At 43.1% G+C, this 23,081-nt stretch overlaps 1 protein-coding gene across 5 annotated transcripts in view; it reads left to right on the top strand.

Moving 5' to 3' along the window:
• The window catches only part of SGMS1 (sphingomyelin synthase 1), a 103,609-nt gene that overhangs the window by 48,857 nt on the left and 31,671 nt on the right, over positions 1 to 23,081 (top strand). For 2 of the 5 annotated variants that reach the window (XM_031053318.2, XM_031053319.2), the window contains one exon: positions 17,065 to 17,367. The gene's annotated coding sequence lies outside the window, so the exon portion shown is untranslated. Of the gene's footprint in view, positions 1 to 9,592; positions 9,608 to 16,953; positions 16,967 to 16,986; positions 17,368 to 23,081 lie in introns of those variants that run through there. The other 3 variants (XM_031053322.2, XM_031053321.2, XM_034062290.1) reach the window with 3 other exon arrangements.

Here is a 23,081-nt window from a genome sequence, read left to right as displayed (position 1 = left end):
GAGTAGCTTATACCACCCAAGAGAAAAGTACCATCTAAATGGGATTTCCTGTGTGCTAGGAGTGCTGCAAGTGTAAAGAAACTAACTCTAGCCTCATTAGGAAGAGTTGCTTTTGTGTTTTTAGATGCTGGTCTAATTTCCATTTTCACAGCTGTGGGATTTTTAAAGACAAAACTGTAAGTGAGGTGGGAGGCTAAGCCCCTGTTAGGACCAGGAGATCAGTACAGTGAATTTGTTGTTTCTAGGCTGTCTCTTTGTCCATATCTTGTGCAACACTAAAATCTGGCTTGGCAGCTGCATATTGATAATCTGTAAAAACCTTCCCTAGCTCCATTGTGAAACAGAACCATTGACCCTACCAGAAAATGTCCCTTTGACCTTGCTGCAGAGATAGCCCAGCTTGGAGCAGGGACAGGTCTAGCTGACCTCCAGAAGTCCCTTGTGACCTAGCATGTTCTATGGATCTCAGCACTAGACTTGATGACACAAGGTGAAAGTTGAAAAATACCCATGGCAAGAAGCCAGGATTGTGGATGCCCTTTAAATCCCTGTGAAACAAATGCATGCACTAGGTCAGTTTAAAATTGTAGTGTTGTTTTTTGCTGTGTGAAGAGACCACAAGTGCTCTGGCCACAAATGTGGCAGCTGTCATGGTAGATCTCAGCTGTGCTCTCACTCTTAGCCTGCTCAGCCCTCCAGCGTGCTCACCTCAGCAGAAAGAGGTAAAAGAGGAGGAAGTGTGCTAAACTGAGAACCAGTCAAGATGAATGTTGGACAGTGGTTGGACAGAAACATGTTTTATCTTGAGCTTTTGGACAAAAAAACTAAATGCCACATGGAGACTGTTTGTTCTTGAACTTCTTTTTAGGGTGAAATCTTAGTAGATAGGATTAGTTTTGCACTTCCCTCCGTCCCTGGTAACTGCCAGTGGCCTCTTTGCCACACCACCTCCAGCTGTGGGAACAGGGTATGTTGGAGACTTAAAGAAATAACAACTTTTATCTCTTTGACCTTAAAATCAAAATCTTTAGGACTTCTGTTCTCTTACACCAGCAATAAGTAGATAATCTGCCAAGTCAGTGAAGATTCTAGTTAGCAAACCTAGAGTGTCTGACTTCTTGCTTTGTTACAAAAGAAGAGAGTCATCCTCTGTTTTTTAGAGGTGATACAGAGCATCTGCAGAGCTGAGGGGTTGTTTTAAAGCAGAACTTGGAGATGAAGACTGTAAGAGCTTTAGGGAATATGATAATAACAGGCAGTCTAAAACACCTAATGGCCTGTTAATGTTTCCAGTCTCTGACCCCTCTGTTGCATTGAGAAAGTAGAATTTGAGCCAAACCATAGCAATGGTGAGCTAGCAGCTATGGGAAACTGAACCTCAAACTCAAGAGGGAGGGAGATGCAGCACATTTTAGTTGTTTTCTGCTGAGCTGGTGTGAGATCTGTCAAGTCAGCACTGTGATACTATGGGTTTCTGCCATTGGGGGTACCTTAGGACTGAGATGCTTCTTCTGAATACTTGTATTTATCGTAAGTGGTGGGTGTGCAAATGGACAGGCAAAATGATCACAGAATCCCAGGTTGGTTCAGGCTGGCAGGGACCTCTGGAAGTCATATTGCCCAGCTTGCCCTCATCAAGCAGGGTTACCTAGAGAGGATTGCTCAGGTCCATGCCTGGTCGGTTTTTGAATATTTCCAAGGATGAAGGCTCCAAAACCTCTCTGGGCAATCTGGTGCAGTGTTCAACCACTCTCACAGTAAAACAATTTTGTTTTTTCCTTATGGTCCAGCGTGTTTCAGTTTTTGCCATCTTGTCCTGCTACAGAGCACCACTGGGAAGAGCTTGGCTCTTTGCTCTTTGCACCCTCCCTTCAGGCATTTGTATACATTGATTAAAATCCCTCCTGAGCCTTCTCCCAGTTGAACAGTCTCAGCAATCTCAGCTTTTCCTCCTAGTCCTTTAGTCATTTTAATGGCCCTTTGCCAAACTCTCTCCGGTATGTCCATGGCTGTTTTGCACTGAGTCCAGAACTGGGCTCAGAACTTCAGGTGTGTCTCACCAGTGCTGAGCAGAGGGAAAGGATTCCCTCACTTGACCTGCTGGCAACACTCCTCTTAATGCAGCCCAGGATGCTGGTGGCCTTCTTTGCTGCGAGGGTGCATTGCTAGCTTATGGTACCTTGTTGTCATCCAGAACCACAGGTTCTTCTTTGCAAAGCTGCTTTACAGTCTGTCAGCCTCTAACCTGTACTGGTGCTTGGGGTCATTCTTCCAAAGGTGAAGGACTTTGCCTTTCTTTTACTTGAACACCATGAGGTTCTTGTGTGCCCTTTACTCCAGCCTGTCAAAGTTCATCCAAGTGGCCATGCGATCATCTGGTGTACTGGCTGCTCCTCCCAGTTTCGTCATCGGCACTCACTGAGAGTACACTCTGCAAGTCATCCAGTTTGTTAATGAAGAGGTTAAACAATATTGGCTCTCCTATCAAGCCCTTGTTATGCCACTAGTGTCTTGCCTTCAGCTGGACTTTGTGCCATTAATCACAACCCTCTGAGCCTGGCCATTCAGCCAGTTTTCAGTCCACCTCAGTGCCCAGTTGTCTAGTCTATACTTTTCCAGCTTCTCTGAGAATGTTGTAAGAGCTGGTGTTGCAACTCTTGCTGAAGTCAAGACAGGCAACATCACCTGCACTCCCCTCATCCATCAAACCAGTTGTTTCATTGTAAGAGGAGGTCAGGCTGGTCAAACATGATTTCTTTATTCCTTCCTCTTCATAAATCCATGCTGACTATTCCTGAACACCCTCTTGTCCTTCAAGTGCCTGGAACTGTTTCTAGCATTAGCTGCTCTTTCCCAAGGATGAAGTGAGGCTAACTGACCTGTAGTTCCTCAGATCCATTTCCTTGCCCTTCTTGAAGACAGGAGTGACATTTGCTTTCCTCCAATCATCTGGAACATCTCCCAGTTGCTACTGACTATTCAAACATAATCAAGTGTGCCCTCTCAGTGGTATCAGCCAGCTCCCTTAGCACACATGGGTCCATCCCCTTGGGTACCATGGAATGATGTATGTCCAGTCTACTGTTCCCTAACTTGCTCCTCTTCTACTAAGACTAAGCAAAAGGGTAAGTAAGGGTTCCTTGCTCTGGACTTCCTCTGTGGTCTCAGGGGCCTGCAATTCCTGAAGGTCAGTCTTACATTCACCCTTCACATCTCTTGCCAGATTCAACTCCAGATGGGCTTTGGCTCTCTTAACCCCATCCTTGCATGATCAGTGTTCCCACATTCCTCCTGGGTCACCTGTCCCTGCTGATGCACTTTGTTTGAACTCGGGTTTGATCAGGAGCTCCTTGCTCCTCTGTGTAGGCCTCCTCAGCTTGATTACCTGCTTGTTGGGATGGACTTTTATTCAATCTGGAGGAGATGGTCCATTAATATGAACCAGCTCTTCCAGACTCCTCTGCAAGGCTGTATCCCGTGGGATTCTTCAAGCACAGCCTTGAAGATGCCAAAGTATACTGCCAGAAGTCCAGGGCTGTGATGCAGCTTTTCCCCAGCTCCTTCCTCTCTGGGTCCTAAACTCTACCATCTCATGGTTGCTGCCATGATGTTCACATTTTTGAGCAGTTCTTGTTTGTTTGGAAGTATGAGGTCCAACAGAGGTTGGCTCCCTGAGCCATTTGTTAGGAAAATGTCTTTGTCACCAGTGCACTCCAGGAACCTCTCATATTACTTAGAATAGAATCACAGAACAGTTAGGATTGGAAAGGACCCCAAGATCATCCAGTTCCAACCCCCCTGCCATGGGCAGGGACACCTCAGACTAAACCATATCAATCCAAGGCTCTGTCCAACCTGGCCTTGAACACTGCCAGGGATGGAGCATTCACAACTTCCCTGGGCAACCCATTCTAGTGCCTCACCACCCTTACAGTAAAGAACTTCCTCCTCATACTCAATCTAAACTTCCCCTGTTTAAGTTTTAACCCATTACCCCTTGTCCTGTCACTACAGTCCCTAATGAATAGTCCCTCCCCAGCATCCCTGTAGGCCCCCTTCAGATACTGAAGGCTGCTATGAGATCTCCATGCAGCCTTCTCTTCTCCAGGCTGAACAGCCCCAACTTTCTCAGCCTGTCTTCATACAGGAGGTGCTCCAGTCCCCTGATCATCCTCGTGGTCCTCCTCTGGACTTGTTCCAACAGTTCCATGTCCTTTTTATGTTGAGGACACCAGAACTGCACACAATACTCCAGGTGAGGTCCCACGAGAGCAGAGTAGAGGGGCAGGATCACCTCCTTCGACCTGCTGGTCATGCTCCTTTTGATGCAGCCCAGGATACGGTTGGCTTTCTGGACTGTGAGCACACACTGAAGCCGGCTCATGTTCATTTTCTCATTGACCAACACCCCCAGGTCCTTCTCCACAGGGCTGCTCTGAATCTCTTCTTTGCCCAACCTGTAGCTGTGCCTGGGATTGCTCCAACCCAGATGTGGGACCTTGCACTTGTCATGGTTAAACTTCATGAGGTTGGCATCAGCCCACCTCACAAGCGTGTCAAGGTCCCTGTGGATGGCATTCCTTCCCTCCAGCGTTATCAACCAAACCACACAGCTTGGTGTCATCGGCAAACTTGCTGAGGGCACACTCAATCCCACTGTCCATGTCAGCGACAAAGATGTTGAACAAGACCAGTCCCAACACTGATCCCTGTGGGACACCATTCGTTACTGGTCTCCAGCTGGACGTTGAGTCGTTGGCCACAACTCTTCGCGTATGCCCATCCATCCAGTTCTTTATCCACTGAGTGGTCCCTCATCAAATTGATGTCTCTCCAATTTAGAGACAAGGACGTGATGTGGGACAGTGTTGAATGCTTTGCACAAGTCCAGGTAGATGACATCAGCTGCTCCACCCCTGTCCATCAGTTCCATAGCCCCATCATAGAAGGCTACCAGATCGGTCAGGCAGGATTTCCCCTTAGTGAAGCCATGTTGGCTGTCACCAAGCACCTTGTTGTTTTTCATGTGCCTTAGCATGCCTTCCAGGAGAATCTGCTCCCAGATTTTGCCAGGCAGAGGTGAGACTGACTGGTCTATAGTTCCTTGGGTCATCCATTTTCCCCTTCTTGAAAAGGAGGGTTATATTTCCCTTTTTCCAGTAGTTGGGAACTTCACCTGACTGCCATGATATTTCAAATATGATGGCCAGTGGCTTAGCAACTTTGTTCACCAGCTCCTTCAGGACTTGTGGATGGATTTTGTCAGGTCCCATGGACTTGTGTACGTTCAGGTTCTTAAGATGGTCTCCAACCAGATCCTCTCCTATAGTGGGCCCAAGGTCTTCATTCTCACAGTCCTTGTGTCTGCCTTCCAAGGCTTGGGTGGTGTGGTCAGAGCGTTTGCCAGTGAAGACCACGGCTAAGAAGTCGTTAAGAACCTCAGCCTTCTCCAAATCCTGTGAAGCCAGTTCTCCTGATAGCTTCTGGAAGGGGCCTACATTGTCCCCAGTCTGTCTTTTATTTGCAGTGTACCTGTAGAATCCCTTCCTGTTATCTTTAACATTCCTAGCCAAGTTTAACTGGGCCTTAGCTTTCCTAACTTGGTCCCTAGCTTCCTGGACAACATCCTGTATTCTTTCCAGGCTGCCTGTCCTTGCTTCCACCTTTTATAACCCTCTTTTTCCCTTTGAATTTTCCTCAGCAGCTCCTTATCCATCCAAGGGGGATCTCCTGGTCCTGCTGCTGCACTTCCTTCTCGTCAGGATGCAGGACTCCTGAGCTTGTAGCAGGTGATCCTTGAATATCAACCAACTTCTGCCATGCTGTGTTGTTTTTCAGCAGATTTCAAAGGTGGCTTTCCTGAAGTTTAGTTGGACATGCAAAAATGTGTGTGAGCTGCCAGGATGGCAGTCTTTGCCAAGCAGAAATAGCATGTCTTCTGGCAAAACCAGAAATATGTGAGGAACTTCCTATTATTGGATGGATGAAATATTTTCATTTGATCATTCAACCTGGCTTTAGTGTCTGAGTCAACATTGTGCATGTGGCTTTAGAAAAATCAAGACTTTTGAGACTTTACTTGGCATCTTTTGTAATGTAACTGAGTATATACAGAAGGGCTGTATTTTTCTTTTTTCCCTCCTCTTGCCCTGTGTCTATATATATGCCCTCTGACATTGCAGAAGTCTTCACTTTGGAAGAGATCTCTTAGCTAAACCAAAACCAAACACAGAAGGTAGTGTTCCTTTCTTCTCAGTGAGAAGGGGGGAAGGGTTGTAAAGAGTGACAGAAAATTATCACCTGGTGTCGTGGTTTAAACCAAGTCCCCCAACTCCCGGAGAGTTAGGAAGGAGAATCCAAAGAATGTAGCCCCCACGGATTGAGATAAGAACGGTTTAATTGCTAAGGCATAACACAAAACCCCTACTGCCATTTACTACTACAAATAATAATGATACAGCAAACAGCAAGTGAAAAGAATACAACACCCCACCAGCCACCGACCCATAACTCACTCCACCCTGCCCGGCCGAGCACCATGTGCTCCCTCCTCCATTTTTCTCCAGAGCTCTACCCTCCAGCCTTCTCTTTCCCAGTATGCATCCTGGGCATCACGTGCTATGGTATGGAATACCTCATTGGCTAGCCTGGGTCAGGTGTCCTGTCTCTCCTTCCTCCCAGACTCCCCCTGGCTGGAAAAAACCTTGAACAAAAACACCCTCAAAACATGCTCAAACCATGACACCTGGGAAGGACCAGAAGCCTGTGAAGGAAAGAGGCCTTTTGCTGTTTAACCCAGTGACAAACAGCTGCACAAAACTGTGAGTTTCAATTACAGTGTTGTGTTTAACACCTCTGCCCTCAACACTGAGTTAGTATTTTAGATAGGACCTGTGAAACAAGTTGATGAACACTTTTAGGTTTAAAGACAATGTTTCTTCGGTAATCCAGCAAGAGCGGATCTCACCAGTGCTCGCATGCGCAGCATCAGTGCTTAGGGACTTCTTGTCCCCCCTCACACACATTTGAAAGGTACTGCTGCAAAGTTAATATTACAGTGATTTACATGGGTGATGCAGACAGGCTTTTTCTTCTCATCCTCCAAATATTGTTACTGCACTACATTCAGTATGGTAAAATTGAATTTCAACTCATCTCAGGCTTTCTGAGCAATTTGGAGCTCTGGCTTCTCAAGACCTTACCAAGACTTTCCATTTTTATTGTATTGTCCTGGGTTCAGCAGGACATCCCCCTGGGAGTGGGGGGAGGAAAGGGGGGGGGGGGGGAGCAAGCAGCTGTGTGCTTCTGGGGTGCCAGCTGGGCTTAAACCACAACATGTGCTCAGTTTAAATCTAAAATAATGAATTTGGATGATAATTTTATCAAGATGTAGGTTGAATAATCTATATTCTGCTTGTAAGATGGTTTGCAAAATAAGGCTCGTTTGGTTTAAGTAGAAGTTTTCTGCGGTCTGAAGCTTCCTTTGCTACTCATTGCTACTTGTGAGCTGTAAAAGACACAGAAAGCAACACTACGTTGAGGCTTGAGGTTTTTTGAGAGCACAGTGTGAAGCTGAGCATGTTTTAGCACTGTGTTTTTGCAGATATGCCAATCATCAAGCAAATCTAACAGTTACTGCATAAATAAACAGGAAAGGAAGCAAGTCCACCTCTCTAGAAAGCTCAAGTATTTACCTTTACCCTTTTGTAGTCCCTGTTAGATATTTTAAACTCCTTACAGAATTGTGTTTTTGTGAACTGTAACTGCAGGGGTAAAACCTCTGACAGATATTTATGAAACACAGCATTAAACAGTCAGCAGAAGGTCTAGAAATACTGTTCTGGATTAGTTCTCTTTTGTGTGGATTGGGAAGAAACTAATTCCTTACTCTAGGAAGTCATAGCGTGCAACACAATAATATCCAAGTAACGTCATCCTGTGGGAATAGTTAAGAAAGTCTTTAAAAAGAAACAAGGAGTTTCTTTGACTCAGGACTCTGAGAGCACAGGAAGGATGGTGGTGTCTACAATTAGATACACACATCTACTCCACCCAGCTTGCACAGAGTCAGCTCCAGTTATTTCTGAGTTTGCATAATCCTTTGGGAATAAACAAGAGGCAGCAGGGTATCTTTTATGCTTTGATCATACAGGGACTTGCAGGATCAGTACTAATTAGGTTCAGTGCTGTGTTGGTCTCCTGTGTAGGTTTTGAAAAGATGTATGTAGCCTTTCTGTTGTGACTGGTCTAAGGAAAAGAAATACAAGTGTAAACACAGTAAATGCCAGCTAAAATGTATTTTATGAATGCCAGGGAGAAGGTATTTGGCCATGGCTTGATTCAGCAGTTGCTGCTCTGTGTATGCTGTAGCATAGTATATTTACAACATAAATATACTTCTAGGGATTTTTAGTATTGAGACAATTCCTAGTAGTTTCTCTAGTAAGGCTATATATAGGCTGTGGACATACCCTTGGTCATTACAGCTAACTCTATCAGTAGAAAGTGAGTTGACATGAGATCTGCTACTTACTTGCAAATAAAATCTGTGTGTTTATTCTTCTGAAGTACATAACTCCTGAAGAGACTAAGAAATTGATATGCATCAAGCCTCATCTGATGTAGATATATGCTGCACCTAAGCAGAACTCAAAATGTGCTAGAAAACGGGCTTCAGCTTGTGCCTTGGGTGCACAATGCCTTTTGTGGCCAAGGCTGCTGAGATTTGGCTTTGGTGGGAGCAGGATGAAATTATTCCAAGTCCATGTTCAAGCTGGCACTTGGCATTGTAGTCAGACACAAATGCAGGAACTTGTAGGAAAGTGTACATGTAAGAAGTGCCATCAATTGGTATTTCAGTAAATGCTGATCTTTTGGGGGCATGTGCATACAGGGAAGCAGAGTTTTAATGGTCCTGGTGGAAAGACCAGGCTGTCATTTTTAATGCTTACAGAGAGCTGATGCTTGTACTTCCTTTAGGAATAAATTGAACTAGAGGAAATTCCCAGTCTGTGTTCACCAGAGGGAAAACCCATAAATGAATCAAGGGTCCCATCTTGAAACAAGCAGATGGAAGTAGAAGATGGTGCTGGTGTTCTGTAACATTCTCTAATATTTTCTTTTTTGTTACCTTCCCATGTTTTGTGTTCTGTCCCTTTGCTTCTCCAAATGATGCTTCCCACCGGAAACATTACATGCTTGCTCTGTGGGACAGCCAAGCCTTGTGGGCCTGGAGCACAAAACCTGTGCTAAGCAGCAAGCATTTTGGTCTTTATCCTTTCTTGTTTCTCATATGCATCAAAGAGGTTAAGGTTATAAAAACCAGGTGTAAAGGGCCAGTGCCTGAAAATAGGGTTTGGCAACGTGTTTATCACAGTTGGATCATGTAAGTACAGTTAGATTTTTTGAGTTAATTCCAAAACCAGCTTGTGCCTGTGTTGGCATTGCTGTATGTTCCCCTTTCTTGTTGGGAGGGGCCTAAGGAGGTATATATAAACGCACTTCCCCAGTAAGCTCTTTGAGCCTCTAGTGATGAATGGCTCCAGGCTTCCTGAGCGTCATTTCTCCTTTACTGCTCGGAATTCGTCGGGTCATCCTTTGAACCCAGGTAAACTCGTAGCACTCACTATGTCACAAGAGGAGGATGTGTGTTGCAATGAAGGGATCACACGGCTCACCCATGTGTAAGGCGGTGATAACACCCATTGCACTGACACAGGATGTTGGGTATAAAACACCCTGTGGTCCTCACAAATAGCTTCTTATTGTCTCTTTAGTGTTGTTCCTTTTGCCCATGGGATGGAGAAAGTAGATATTTGAAGCCCAAATTGTCAGTATTAATCTACATCATACTTATTAATAAGGTATTGGATAGGTGAATATGTCTGAATCAGTGCTGTTTAAGCTGTGAATACTCTCAGTTATTTGGGGGGGAGGGAAAGGGAGACAGAAGCAGTGATTATTTGGTAACTGGCTTGTGTTTTATCTTTAGAGTCTTTGAGTAGCATATACGTTGTTCTGGATTGCTACCTGGGTACTAGAAAGAAGATGGTCATTGCATGAGCAGCAGATACAGGTTGTGTGTTTGGGATAATGAAATGTCCTACTGAGGTGCTGCAAAAGTATATTGCAAATTAAGGAGTTGGATTTCTCTCTGGTTTGTGTTCTGTGCGAGTCTTCATGGTGTGCAAAGAAATACTCAGGATGTGGAGACTGGGTTAGTTTATGTTTAACAGGAAAAAAGAGCCCCCACACCCAGGAGACCCATTATTGATTTTTAGCATGAAACAGGGCCACCTATTAACTCATGGTTTTGTTATTGTTGGTTGATTGGGTTTCTTGTTTGTTTGGGGTTTTATTTTTGTTTCTGCTGGTTCTTTGTGGGTTTTTTTTTGTGTGTGTGTGATTTTGTTTGTTTGGGGAGGTGTCCTTTGTTTTCTTTTGTTTCTTTGGGTTTTTTTGGGGGGGTGAGTTTTTTGGGGTTTTTTTCTCTTTTTTTGGGGGGGGGGTTGGGTTTTTTTTTAAAAAGCTATTATTGTGCTGGAAGGTGTTGGCTTCTTTTAGGTCTTTCTTTGAAGAGCAAGAGATAGCATCAGCAGAGCATGAAGTTAGTATTTGAAGAAGGGTACAGTGCTGCTGCTGCAAAATAGAGGAAATGGGGAGAAAATCACCAAGTCTTCTGTCTGTGCTACTCCTTGGCATAAAGATCAGCATTAGTGCAATATTAAACCTTGTATACAATACTAAACCTTTTAATATAGGGATTGTTGGGCAGGCCTACAAACCGGTGGTACCATGAGTTCATGAAATATGAATTCAGCATAAAATCCCCCCCTTTTTTTTCCTTTTTTTTCATGAAAAGAGAAGTATTTTGCTTGCAGTGGCTGCAGTACCCAAGTATGGATATTTTGGCTCCATTTATGCATAATAAATTAGTGACTTGCTATATCCAGCCAGCCATACTTAAAATGAGCAAGGGTATTTTCCTGAAAGGTTCTTGATTGATTCTTGGATGACAGCAGCAACTGGCATCCATCACTACATGCCATGTTTCTGGGTAAGGCCAACTGGATCTGTCAAAAGCTTTAAAGAAGCCAGAGCAGCTGATAGGTGCCAAAGTACTGGTATACAAAACCTGCAGTGTTGTAGCAAGATATGGGACAAATAACAAAGGAATTAACTCTTTGATGGAAAAATCAATGGTGATACCTGTCTGTGTCCCATTACAGTATTTGTTGCCTTTCTGTAAACAGAGGCCTTTGGGTTGCAATTTAGGGTTTGGAAGAAATACAACAAAATTGATGTTCTGAGGGAGTGACTTTAACCAGAGGATTTTGACACAGCTGGATAATGAGACTTAAAAATAAGTGGAACATAGAATAGGAGTGGCACTTCACAAGCTGGAAGCACTGTAGCTGGATGCGACATACAGTCATGTGTGAATAACGCCCTGCTGTGTGCAAAATGCACTTCCAGTTGAGATGGTGAGTTTGAAAAGGGTATGCTGTTTATAGCTTCACTCTTCTAGGTTAAAATATGATCCCAGTGGTATTAAACACCTGTTTTCAACTTGGTATCTGATTGCACATCTCCTGTATGAAAGTGAATTGCAGTAACAGTGTGCTACCTTGTTTTTCTCTACTCTTGTTTCTGGAGAGGTGCTGGGAGCTTGACTTTGTAGAGCAGCCCTAGCTTCTAATGGCAGAGCTGCTAATGAGAAAATCTTAGTTCTCATCTATACAAAGGGCAGCCAATGATGTTTAACCAGGAGAAGGGTGTACACACCTTGTAGCCCAGGGAAGCACATGTTATGAGCAAAATGACTGATTTTTATCCATTTAGAAAGATGATGCCAATTAGACAACAACCCCAGAGATTTAAGCTGCTTCCATGGCTTGGACAACACAAGTGGCGTGGAGGATTGCTTTATCAGTAGCAAAAGGTCTCATGTCCTGCTGGACTTCCAGGGATCCCACTGGTATTTCTGCCATTATTTTTACAGGTTTCAGTCACAGTGAGTGCACAGGGATGCATGTGTATGTGTGACCCATTAGAGCTGTTGCAACATGGTAGAGTCCTGTAACTGTGCCTAGGGTCAGATGCGGAAGGGGAGTGAACTGGGAGCTGCCTCGGAGCCGGTTAGCCAGCCCAAAGCATTGGGAGGTTGCAAAACTGATTTGAGGTCAAAGTACAAACATGTGTTCAAATAAAACATGACATATTTCTTAATTCACTTCTGAAGGAGGAGCAGGGGATGTTACCAGAAGACAGTAGTTTGCTACCAAGTTGCATGATCATCCTCTTTGCAAGTGATTTAAAACACACCTTTATCCTTGTACACATGCTCACATAAGCAGTGCTGAAATTAGCTCCTTTGTTGGAGGAAAGATTTTTTTGTTCAGGTAATTTGGTTCAACTCAAAAGCAGGTTGAGCTTTTTATAGGAAAAGAAAGAGAAGTGTAGTTTCCTCCAGACGTTGCTCCACGAGTCACAAGTTACATGACGCAGCATTCTCTCTGGAAAATTAATTGCTGGAGCTGATGAGTACATCTGTACCCTGGAACCACCCTTTGTGCTTGATACACCTAAACACTTAAACTGGCATTTCTGTACAACTTTTTTATTAATACTTCATAGATTTTAAACTCAACCTTTTAGTATTTCGAGTATATATCAGAACCACATTACAGTAAATTTAATGACATTTTTTTCAGTTTGAAAAGCAACTGCCCATTCCTAACAGCCTTGCACATAAGAAGTTGTAATAGTTGTTAGTGCTGCAATACAGATGTAATAATAATAAATTATTATTATATTGTAGATGTAATAAAATTTCAGGTCATTTTTCAGTAGGAAAGGTAATAGATTGGGGGAGTGTCCACTGTGCCTTTTTTTAAGCTTCTGGTCTTCAAGATAATGTGTTATATCAAACAGGAAAATATATATTTGCTGGTTGAAAACCTGCAAAAGTTATGGTGGATCTGTGATAGCCAGAACAGGTTTGTTTTAGCAATCAGTGATTTTTGCATCTTTAACGAAAAGGGCTTCAGTTTTGGATCATAAAGCAGTCGTCCTGGTAGGTCTCTGTCAGAGCTGTTCAAAACATATCAATGTCCTCAATCTTGTATGTGAAGATTTTGTTCGTGAGGACTTTTCAGCTTAAGAAAGGTGGTTTAAAAATGCCAGCTTGGAGCTTGAAGAAATAAGAAGCTTGATATAAATAATAAGCAACAGGATTTGTTGCATTCACAGCATCTCTGGAGAAATCTGTGTAACAGATTGCACAGTGAGTTTGCTATAAACTAGGTCACTTGTTTTGTGGGGTGAAAGTGCTGAAAGAGTAATAAGCAGCAATTTTAGAATGGCATGAATTGTTCAGCATATTGTGATTCTAAAGGCTAAGTAGAAGGTTCAGTGCTTACAGCAAACAGTGTGACAGTGAATATATCCTCTCAAATGGGCAGGTAGTCACATTGTAGTTATGACCAAATAGCTTCACTGTGAAGGGAATTGACTATCTGTTTCTAATAATTTTAAAAAATTGTCCTTGAGTTGTTGTTGAATATGGTGTTTTGAAGTGTTTTGAAACAAATGAAGGTTAAAGTAGTTTTTTAATGCTGCTGTAGCACTTTTTTCCCCCTGTTATATCAGTGACCAGAATCAAGTTACTTGAAGGAATAAAACACAAAAAAGCCCCAAACAAATGAACAAACTCCCCCCAAACAAACAAAGCTTAAAAGGTTCTTGGGATATGTGTGGTGGATGTATGGATTTATAATGCTCATGTGAAGCAATATGAATGTGTCTTCTCTGATAGGTGTTGATCCTAGAAATCAGTAATTGGTCTTTGAACTTGTACCCGCTTTTGTGCTGGTGGTGGTCCTCAGTAGCCAGCAAGCCACATGTCTCCTTGCTGAGTCCTGCAGAAATGCTTCCTGAAAAGGCAGGCATGTTTTCCTTAAAGCCTTGCACTGGAAGGACAGCTGCTTACTAATTTAAGGAGAAATAAATGCATTAATTTAGAAGTTGTCACTGGCTTATGGTGTTTCTTGCTCCAGTGAGGGGAGAAGGTAAAGCCACTCTCTGTGTATAAGTTGTACCTTTAGGTGCTGGAAGGTTGCTCTCTTGACAGTGTCTGTGTCTCTTGAATTACCAAGAAACATTAGCACTGAAGCTTGGTAGAAGCTATTTCTCTTAGGTGCCAGCAGTCAATCTTAAATCTACTGTTATGTCACATAGCTCATGTTCTGATTAGTAATGAAGCAAGCAGATCAATACTTGGTGGTCATATCTCTTTTTCAGGCATTTTTATGGTGATAATCTTCCTCACATTGAAGCATGATATGGGAAGTTGGAGATGAAGCAGAGCAGCAGCCATGAAGCTGAGAGCAGCATTCCCAGATGTTCAGACCTATAGAAAGAAAATTATGTAATCAGTTCAGGCTGTTCTCCATTTTAGCCCTTAGGCTAAATATGTCCTGGTCAAATTGTGTAGAAGAAAAAAAACCTTTGCATATACTTTAGAAGAATTTAAGTATATTTCTTTTTATTTGCTTAGGACTTTATCGGGTATTAAGTTGTATCTGTCTGGACACATACAATAATTTAAATGCATAATGATTAAACATGTTGAAAAGGTGTTCCCAAAGCTTACTTTTAAGTACCTGTAATACTTGTCAAACTGTAATCTCTTCTCCCTTCTGCCCCCACCTTACTCATGGGAAAACAGGGCTGGCTTCCTTACATGCCTTAAGGTCACTTAACCCATACAGTTGTGGATCACTGTATGGGGAGTTGGAGGGGGGGGGGGAATGCAAGATAAGATCTGCTGGATTAATAAAAGGGTGTTTTTGTAAAATATGAATGCATTTATTGTCAGAAGCAAGTAGTTAAGTTGGCCTCTGTCCTCCCCAGGTGACTTCTGCTGTCCCATGACGTCTGTAAAGGTCCAAAGTACACATAAGTGTCACCTACGTAATGAATCCATAGCCTGCACTGTGTCTCCTAATTAAACCTTAAATTCCTCATATATATGCTCATTGGAAGTAATTTACAGAATTGATACCAATTGAATTACATGTAAGAAATCTTCAGGTACTGAGTAATTACCAGTTCAACTCCAGAATCCCTCCTAGAAAGTAGGACGAGGTTGGGCAGATGCATCTGTTTTGCATTACAGAACTCAATTACTTTAAAACTGTTGGGGGGAAAAGGCATAGGGAGTTCACTAGTGGCTCATCAGCATTTCCTCCTCAGATTTTAAATAAAATTAGCTGAGTTGGACTTGTCTCTGGCTTTCTGGAGGTACAGTTTAACAGTTAAGATCCTTCCTAAAAGAGCTGTGAAAAAGGAAATCCAGTGGTAGGTTCACTTCAGCTGGAGCCTGCCAGCTCCGATATTAGTGATAATCTGCAAGAGAAGGAGTCTATGTTTTTTTAATTCTTAAATTAGGAAAGAAACTATTTGAGGAAGGAACAAGTTGGACCATTTAAACAAACTGCTTTTTTGTTGATCTTTAAAACAAAAAAAACTTAAAAAATTAATTAAAGGCAATCGATTTGAGTGGGTACTCTGACTAATAGGATGCTGACCTGTGTTCTCCTTGAATTGGTGCTTGCAGACATACACCTTGATGTTCAGAGTCCTTAATCAAAACCTTCTCCCCACCCATGTCCTCACCAGTATTTGAAGGTTACTGACAAACCCATGGACTGTTTTGGCTTCTTGGCTTTGTGGAGGAGCTTCTCATGAACATGTTGTTACATTTGATACATAGCTGTCTACATGTCTTAGGAACAAGGACTGGTGGGCCATACTTAGGGGGCATGTATATATTAAAAAAAACCTCACAACAAAACCACAAACCCAAACCAATTATTAAAGGCATTTGTTTTTTCTTTTCTGTATTACAAGATTGGTATGTAAGGACTTCTCTGTGTGGCTTCTGAAAAGACTTTTCCATCCTATATTTCTTCCATGTGGCCCTGCAGATTCCTCAGTGTTACTGACAACAGGTTGCCTCTCTAGGGATGTTCAGGTGCTACTATGCATTAATACCGGTGTCTGTTTCCTCCTCCCTCGCCATTATTTCATCTCTGGAGTGCAAACAGGCTGCTTTATATGCCTCTGAGTTCACTTCTGGACAGTATCTCTTTTGCATGCAGCAGCCAGTGGACAGCACAGAGTCCTTGCTCTCATGTAAGCTGCTGGAAAACACTCTGCTAGTGTTGCTCAGACCATCAGTCATTCCAACATGTGGCTTCAGTCTGCTTTGTATTGTGGTTTTGTATTCAATGTGGACCTCCCTGCTGTCCCAAGGGGAGCAGCCAGTAGACATCCTCCACCCCCTCTCATGCTCACTGGGAATGCTTCACATCTTCCTTTCCAGCTCATCTCTGCCAGGGGGTGGCTTTCTTGGTCCTATATGTTTTTAGTTCTTGGTTCATCTTTGGGATAAAGGCTGAATGCATGTCCCCAGGGACCAGTGATGCTGCCCAATCAGGGCCTCTGCCACTCCTGGCAGCAGTGGGATGTGGCCAAAAACTTCATTGCAAGGTTGGGGAATTTGTTATTTTGCTTAGTTTTAGTGTGGTGTTTTGTTGTGGAGGTTATTTATTTACAGATAGGGTGGGACTTAACATCTCAGGTTTATATATATTGGAAAACTGAATTCTTCCTCCTTGTGCTGACTCAGATTCACAATGTCATCTTGAGGCTTTCGAAAGTAATGCTAATACAAGGCTTTGCTTTGGGTCACTTGCACACATTAAGAATCATTAGACCTGTATTTATGTGGTGATTTGATTTCCTCATGTTTTAGTTGTTACATTGCTGGTAAAACCCAGAGCTGCCAAGAGGCGTTGCGCCGGCAGCTGTAGGAAACTGCAGCCCTCCAGCGGGGCTGGAGCTCCCGTCCGGCCTCCTCCTCTGTCTCCTCCTCTCGCCCGCTGCTGACGCACTCGGCGGGGTGAGACACTATGGCCGGGGAGGGAGCGGCGGCAGCAGGAGGGCGGTAGCTTCGTGGCCCGTGCTGGACCGCTCACCTCTCGTGCTTTTCGTTTCCAGGCGCTTCCTGTGCGGGACTGGGGAGCCGGGAGGAGAGCAGTACGTGCGGAGCCTGGTGTGACACTGCTGTGCCGGGAAAGTTGAAAGGCAACTTTTAATTTGAAGGAAGTTCGGCTCACGAAGGAGACGCCAGCGGGAACCTCAGGTCCGGGAGTCGCTCTGCTGAAGCAGCGGAGGGATCGTAAAACGCTTCAGCTTGCGGAGGCCTCGCTGCTGTCTCCCTCTCGCCATAAGCATCGTGTCTGGCTGGTAGCTGGGAAGAGGAGAAGTTGGCTGCTGTTACCTGCTGACTGATTTCCATAGGTGAGTATCTCTGGCCCTGGATGATCTCATTTTAGTTAAGAGGCATATTCAGCTGCTCATGAAGCGCCAGGGCTTGTGTTTTAGAAGCAAGCAGGAGGACTCAGATACAACAATAAGATCTAAAATACGGCTTTTGGGCATTTTATTTATTTATTTATTTTTAAAGGTGACACTCAGGCTTGTGGTTCTTCTCCCTCCCCTCAACTTCCCCCTTAAAGTCAGCCACGCTGCCAGCAACCAGGGCAGCAGTTACATGGGTGGTGAGTACCCCAGTCTTGTTTCCCAGAATTATGTCCAGGGTCCAGCATGTCTCTGTCAAGTGGGTTCATATCTCACTGTGTCTGGACATTGAGGTAAAGTCTCTCCATGGTTTCTAGGTTTGGAGATTTTGTTTGCAACATACCAGTACAAGGTAATCAGAGTTATGTGGTGGCAGTGGTGCTTGCTTGCAGAAACAAAAAGTCAGGGAGAAGCTGCTGTCCCTTTTGCCATCTTGGGCAGCTCTCCCAACCCCTCCTTAATTGCTGCCAGTATCCCCAGGGCAATTGCAGGGAGGGCAACAGAGAGAAACAGTAAGAGCAAGAAATTGTTGAGTTTTTTTAGCAGCTGTACAAAGCAACTGTGCTGGTACACATGTGTCACAGTGTCACCCACTGCCCCAAAATGTGAATGCTTTGCTTTTAGAGGAGGGTGGCCCTGGGTGTGTAGAGAAACACAGTAAGTAGTCATGGGGGAATGCAGAAATCCTCTTGATGAGCTGAACAGGCTTCAGATGGAGGAATATAACTTTATCATTAAACTCTTAGGTACACAGCTGCGTGTTTCCATGGTATATGATCCTATTTGTGTGTTTCTGGCATAGGTGCCTTTTCTCCTCGTCGTGAATCTCTTCTGAACTGAATGCTTTAATCTGATTTTTTTTTAATTCAACTTTTGGGGAAGAAATTAAAACCCCTGTGCCTGCACTAGCTCATCTCTTTGTGTATTTTTGTGTATATATGTTTGTGTTTATGCAGATGTATATACAAACATATAGAAGAGCTACTTTAGGCATTATTTTTTTTTAGTCTGTGTATGTGTATATATATATAGTTGTTTTCTAAAGCAGGATGGGGTAAGTAAGCTTAGAGGAGCATTAAATTCTTCTTATCCTATTAAATAATACCATGCCTATTTCCTTTGTGAAGTAGGCAAGTTGATTTGGTTGTGCAAATGAAGGCAGGAAAGCAGACCATAACAAAACACACTCTTATGAAATACCTGCTTAGAGTACTGTCTGGTAAATCATTAGCACACGGTTGCAGTTCTTGTAAGTGCTGCTAAAGAGGCTTTTGACCTCTGAAACTCCTTTTTTCCAGAGGTGAGAAATGAAGTTACTAGCAGATCTTTGTTTCATGTGTGGGTATTTGCTGCTGTTGTGATTTCTGTACTGGTTAATAAAGCAATTTAGTTCAGTGGATTAAGCATGGGAGAGGACTACCTCCCCATGCATAAAGAATATTTTACTAGGAGAGCAGGTACAGCTAAGGCAGAGGAAGAACACAGCATGCTAGGGTGCTTGGTGGGATCAGCTCATGCATTGTTGTCGTGCTGGAGAAACCATAGGTAGATGCTTTTATTTCATGTTCTGTGAAGCAGTTCAAAGTGGGAATCAGTATTCAGCTCTTCATTAAAGTAACTTGAGGCCAGGAAGATTTTTGGAGAAACCAGCGACTAAGATGCGTGGTCATCCACAAACTGACAAGAGCAGTGTACTTTCCTGGGCTGTTGCTAGTGTGTGTAGTGAGGAACAGGTTTTCATACCTATCTGCCACCTGTGCTGAGTGTGGATATGGGCCATTGTGTTCATGGTGGGATTTCTCTCCCCTGGCCACAGCAGCAGCATAGCAGTTGCTGAATCACATCAGTTTCTGCCACATGCCTACCTGTAAATGCTGCAACTCATTTAATGAAACTTAATTTTAAATGGATTTAGGGCTGATGGGCTGTTTTCCTCAGCATATTTGTTTCCTGGGGTTTAAACCTGTTTGAGCTTGGAAGATTTGCTGTCGGTCTAGCTGTGCTTAATTCTACACCAGACTTCTGTTTTGCCTGACGTTTGTTTCTGTAGGCATGTAGGAAATGGATTTCTCCAAGGCATTTGATACTTAAAATCTGTAAAGGCCTGTCTGCATTTGCAATAAGCCTATTTTGTGCAAGTAAGTTGAAGTACAGAAAATATGTGCAGGTAACTCAAAATACAGAAAATATGTAGCATATGAAAACACATCATATGGAGAACAACAAAAGTAGCCTCATTTGCAGTGCTTAAAGTTGTTGCTTGAACAAAAGAGAAAGGATTTAGTTCAAGAAGGGCTTAAGCTGTTCTTGTTGTCTATATCCAAGACCATGACTCAAAACTTCCAGCTAAATTCTTAAGTTCCCTGAATTGACATTGGAGTTAACCTTTGCATTACCTAAGCTGTGTTGTTTTAGGTGCCAAGTTCTCAGCCTGGCTGTCTAATGCCAGAGTTCCTATAAGGAGATTTTTGGTTTTCTTCCTGAGCATAGCTGGTCCTGTAAGACCTTTTGAGAGCACAGTCTTGAAACCTGGACCTCACTCTAAAAAAACCAAAACAACAACAACAAACACAGTCCTGTCCCGTCCCCCGTCCCCGTCCCCCCCCCCAGCAAACCAACACCACCAACAAAAAAGAAATACAAACAAAAAATAACACATCCTAAAACCAAAAGCCTGCTTTGTGCTATTCCACATGGCTCAGTGCTTTGCACAGCCCCAGGTTTCCATGTGCTGGTGAAAGCTCAAAACTGCTCTTGTTGCTCAGGAAAGTGCCCTTTCTGCTTGGCTAACTTTACAGGGTGGCTGCTCATCTTCTAAAAGCTGAGCTTTGTAAAGCTGTTCTACCATGTGAGGAGAGAATTCAGGGTTTGCTGTGTGTCTGTGTTACACCTAGTACCAAGTACCTGAAGGAGATACCCAAACCTGGAGGAGAATACAAATACACGTTTCCCCAAGAGATGTGAGTTTGTTAAAAGAGGTCTCTGTAGAGGAGCAAGTGCTCTCAAATGCTATATCATATGGTAATGCTGGCTTGCAGAAGGCATCTCTGTCGTGAGAGAGCCAGCCTGGACAGCAGCAGTCCTTCGGACAACCAGGTTGCCATGCTCTGTGCTCAGTAAGAGCTGTTGTGGCCATGGGGGACAGGGAAAAGGAATACAGTTATGTCTCCTCTCAGGTACTTTGTGCTAGGGGTTCAGGATAGCGTTTGAGACTGCTTCCCCTTGTGCACTTGCCACTGGCCTGTGGATGGTTTTGTGGGGTTTTTTTGCCAAGAAAATTAGCCTGATAAAGTACTTGGTTGTTTCTAGCTGCTTTCTGCAGCTGTCTGCATGGCAAAGAAGGTGGGGGAAATGACTGGTTAATAATAGAAAGGCAGATTAGGAAGGTAGGGTTTCAACATACAGCCAAGCTGCTCTGTCAACTCGCTGCTGCCACCGAAAGGGAAGGGACTTGCTTATGTTCTTGTGACTGTGCAGCCAGTTGCTTTGGCCACACAGCCCAGAAGAAAACCAGGAAAAGAGCAATTTTTTCATGCAACCACCCAAGCACAAGGGAGGAGGGTGGGGATACAAGACAGAAGGGAGGGGATACCACCAAAAAAGTCTTGTTGAACTCTGCTGGCCCAAGTAACCCAAGTTCAAGTGTGCGGGAGTTGGAGCTGAATTCAGGTAAGCAGCTTAACACTTTGTATGTCAGTTCTCCTGTGTGCTCAGCTTGGCTTTAAAAATCACAGCTACAGTATGCATGCTGCCACTTCTAGCTGGGGCTGAGCTAATTCAGGTTAGTCTACCCAGGTTAAGAGCAAAGGAGTTTTATTTCGCTGTTTGAATTGTTCATCTTATGATAGTTTATGGGAGAATTTGAGTAGTTGGAAAACAAACAAAAAAAAACCACATAAAAAGGACTGGGGCTATAATTTCACTTACTAAATTTAAGTGTCTTGCTTGATCATAATATTGCAGTCTTACAAGAGATTTTATTTTGCAGTAAGTATGTAAAGTGTCAGGAGAAAGGTAATCAACAGACAAGCCAAGGATAAATATATTGTGTGCTTTGTAAGCAGCAGGCTTTTTAAGAGTTGCTTTTAGGAAGTGGCCATTATACAGTGCTTTGTCAGCGGCTCTTCACTCAGTGTTTATTGCTATTCCTTGTGGTTATCACTGGTCCTTGTAACTTGTCTGGATATGTTTTCTGTTGTCTTTCTTAAAATAAGGGCAAAAGCCAGTTAATGAAACCATTATTTTCTTTGCTGAAAAGTTTGTTTCCTGTTTCGTTTCTTTTTTGTCTTTGGTTTTGGGGGCTTGTGTTTGTTTGCTTGTTTTTTTCAAACCTTTGTCAGCCTTGAGAACATTGTGATTTCTCAAGCTGCTCTTTGGTTCAGGTGAGCTTGTCTTGATTTAGCTACACGTCGATAACTGGTGAACAATCCAGTTCAGTGCCAGATGAAGAAGGAAATATCCAGGGGCATTTCAGATATCACATATATCCATCCTAGATGGACCCTAAAAACCAGCAAGTGTGCTGTACCACAGGATTTATACAGGGAATTCCTTGCACAGGGCATGGTGGAGGGAAAATAGCAGTTACTTAAACATAGCTAAATAATACTTAGCTATATAATACTTATTTCAGAAAACATGTAAGGTAACGCTTTGCCTGAGCAGATAACTTGAATGCAAACAGCATTTATTCTTTTCAAGGGGCTGTAGATAAAAGTATATTGGGAGCTTGGTGGAATTTAGTGTAAAGTCAAATTTTACCTCTCTGTTTGTGAAACTAGAATTTTTCTGTCTTTTAGAAGTGAATTTAAGAATTGATGTTACTCTTTCAGCCTCTGGACTAAAATTCTGAAGACAAGCAGCCTGTTTTATTCAGCTAAGTTTCAAAATGTTTCAGCCTTGTCCCTTGTTACTGGGATGCTTTTCATATTACCTGGAGTAAAAATTTGTTGGTCCCAGTGATATGTATAAATTTAAAAGATCACGTCAGTAGTCAAGCAGATTTTCCACCTTTAACAATGCTGACACTGTTATACTGTATTCATCTTTAAAACGGAAAAGTTGAACTCAGTTAAATCCAATTTATTTATACTGGGAAGCTGATGCTTTGCAACTGGTGAGTATTAAGCATTGAGGATGAAGAGGACTTGGTAGGAAGACCATCAGCTTGTTATCTTTGGTACATCTTTAATTTTTGCTTCCTACTGTTCCCAGGTCTTTGGGTTTTTTCCTTATTATTTCTAATCCCTTTTGTGTTTTGAAATTTTCTCTTTTAATCTCAGCCACGTGCTTTTCTTTGGGGACTTGGTTTATCTGTTCTAAACTAGTCACACCCTACCTAAATCCGCAGTGAAATCCTGGCATTGTTCAGACTTCTGCAATGTGTTTGTGTATCTTGGTTAGAACAGCAAAGTTGTGACCTGGGCAAGCCTTGAGAAACTTCGTTTTAGTACTGTTACAGAGATAACGAAGAGACGCTTCAGGTAGCAAGGGTATCTCTAGTTCTGTTAAACTTGAAGCTATGAAAAACGAACAGTGTATTGCAAAAGCAAAATGAGAAATGAAAGCAGCTCTCTGCTATGTTAAGAGTGTTTTTGTCTTCATGTTTTGTTTTGCAGAAAAAATAAGTGGTGCAACTGTTCACTAAGAACTGG

This window comes from Melopsittacus undulatus, chromosome 4 (assembly GCF_012275295.1).
Source record: "Melopsittacus undulatus isolate bMelUnd1 chromosome 4, bMelUnd1.mat.Z, whole genome shotgun sequence".
In the NCBI taxonomy this organism is placed as follows: Eukaryota; Metazoa; Chordata; class Aves; order Psittaciformes; family Psittaculidae; genus Melopsittacus; species Melopsittacus undulatus.
Note: the sequence above shows the minus strand (reverse complement) of the source record. Positions and strands in the feature narration are given on the sequence as shown.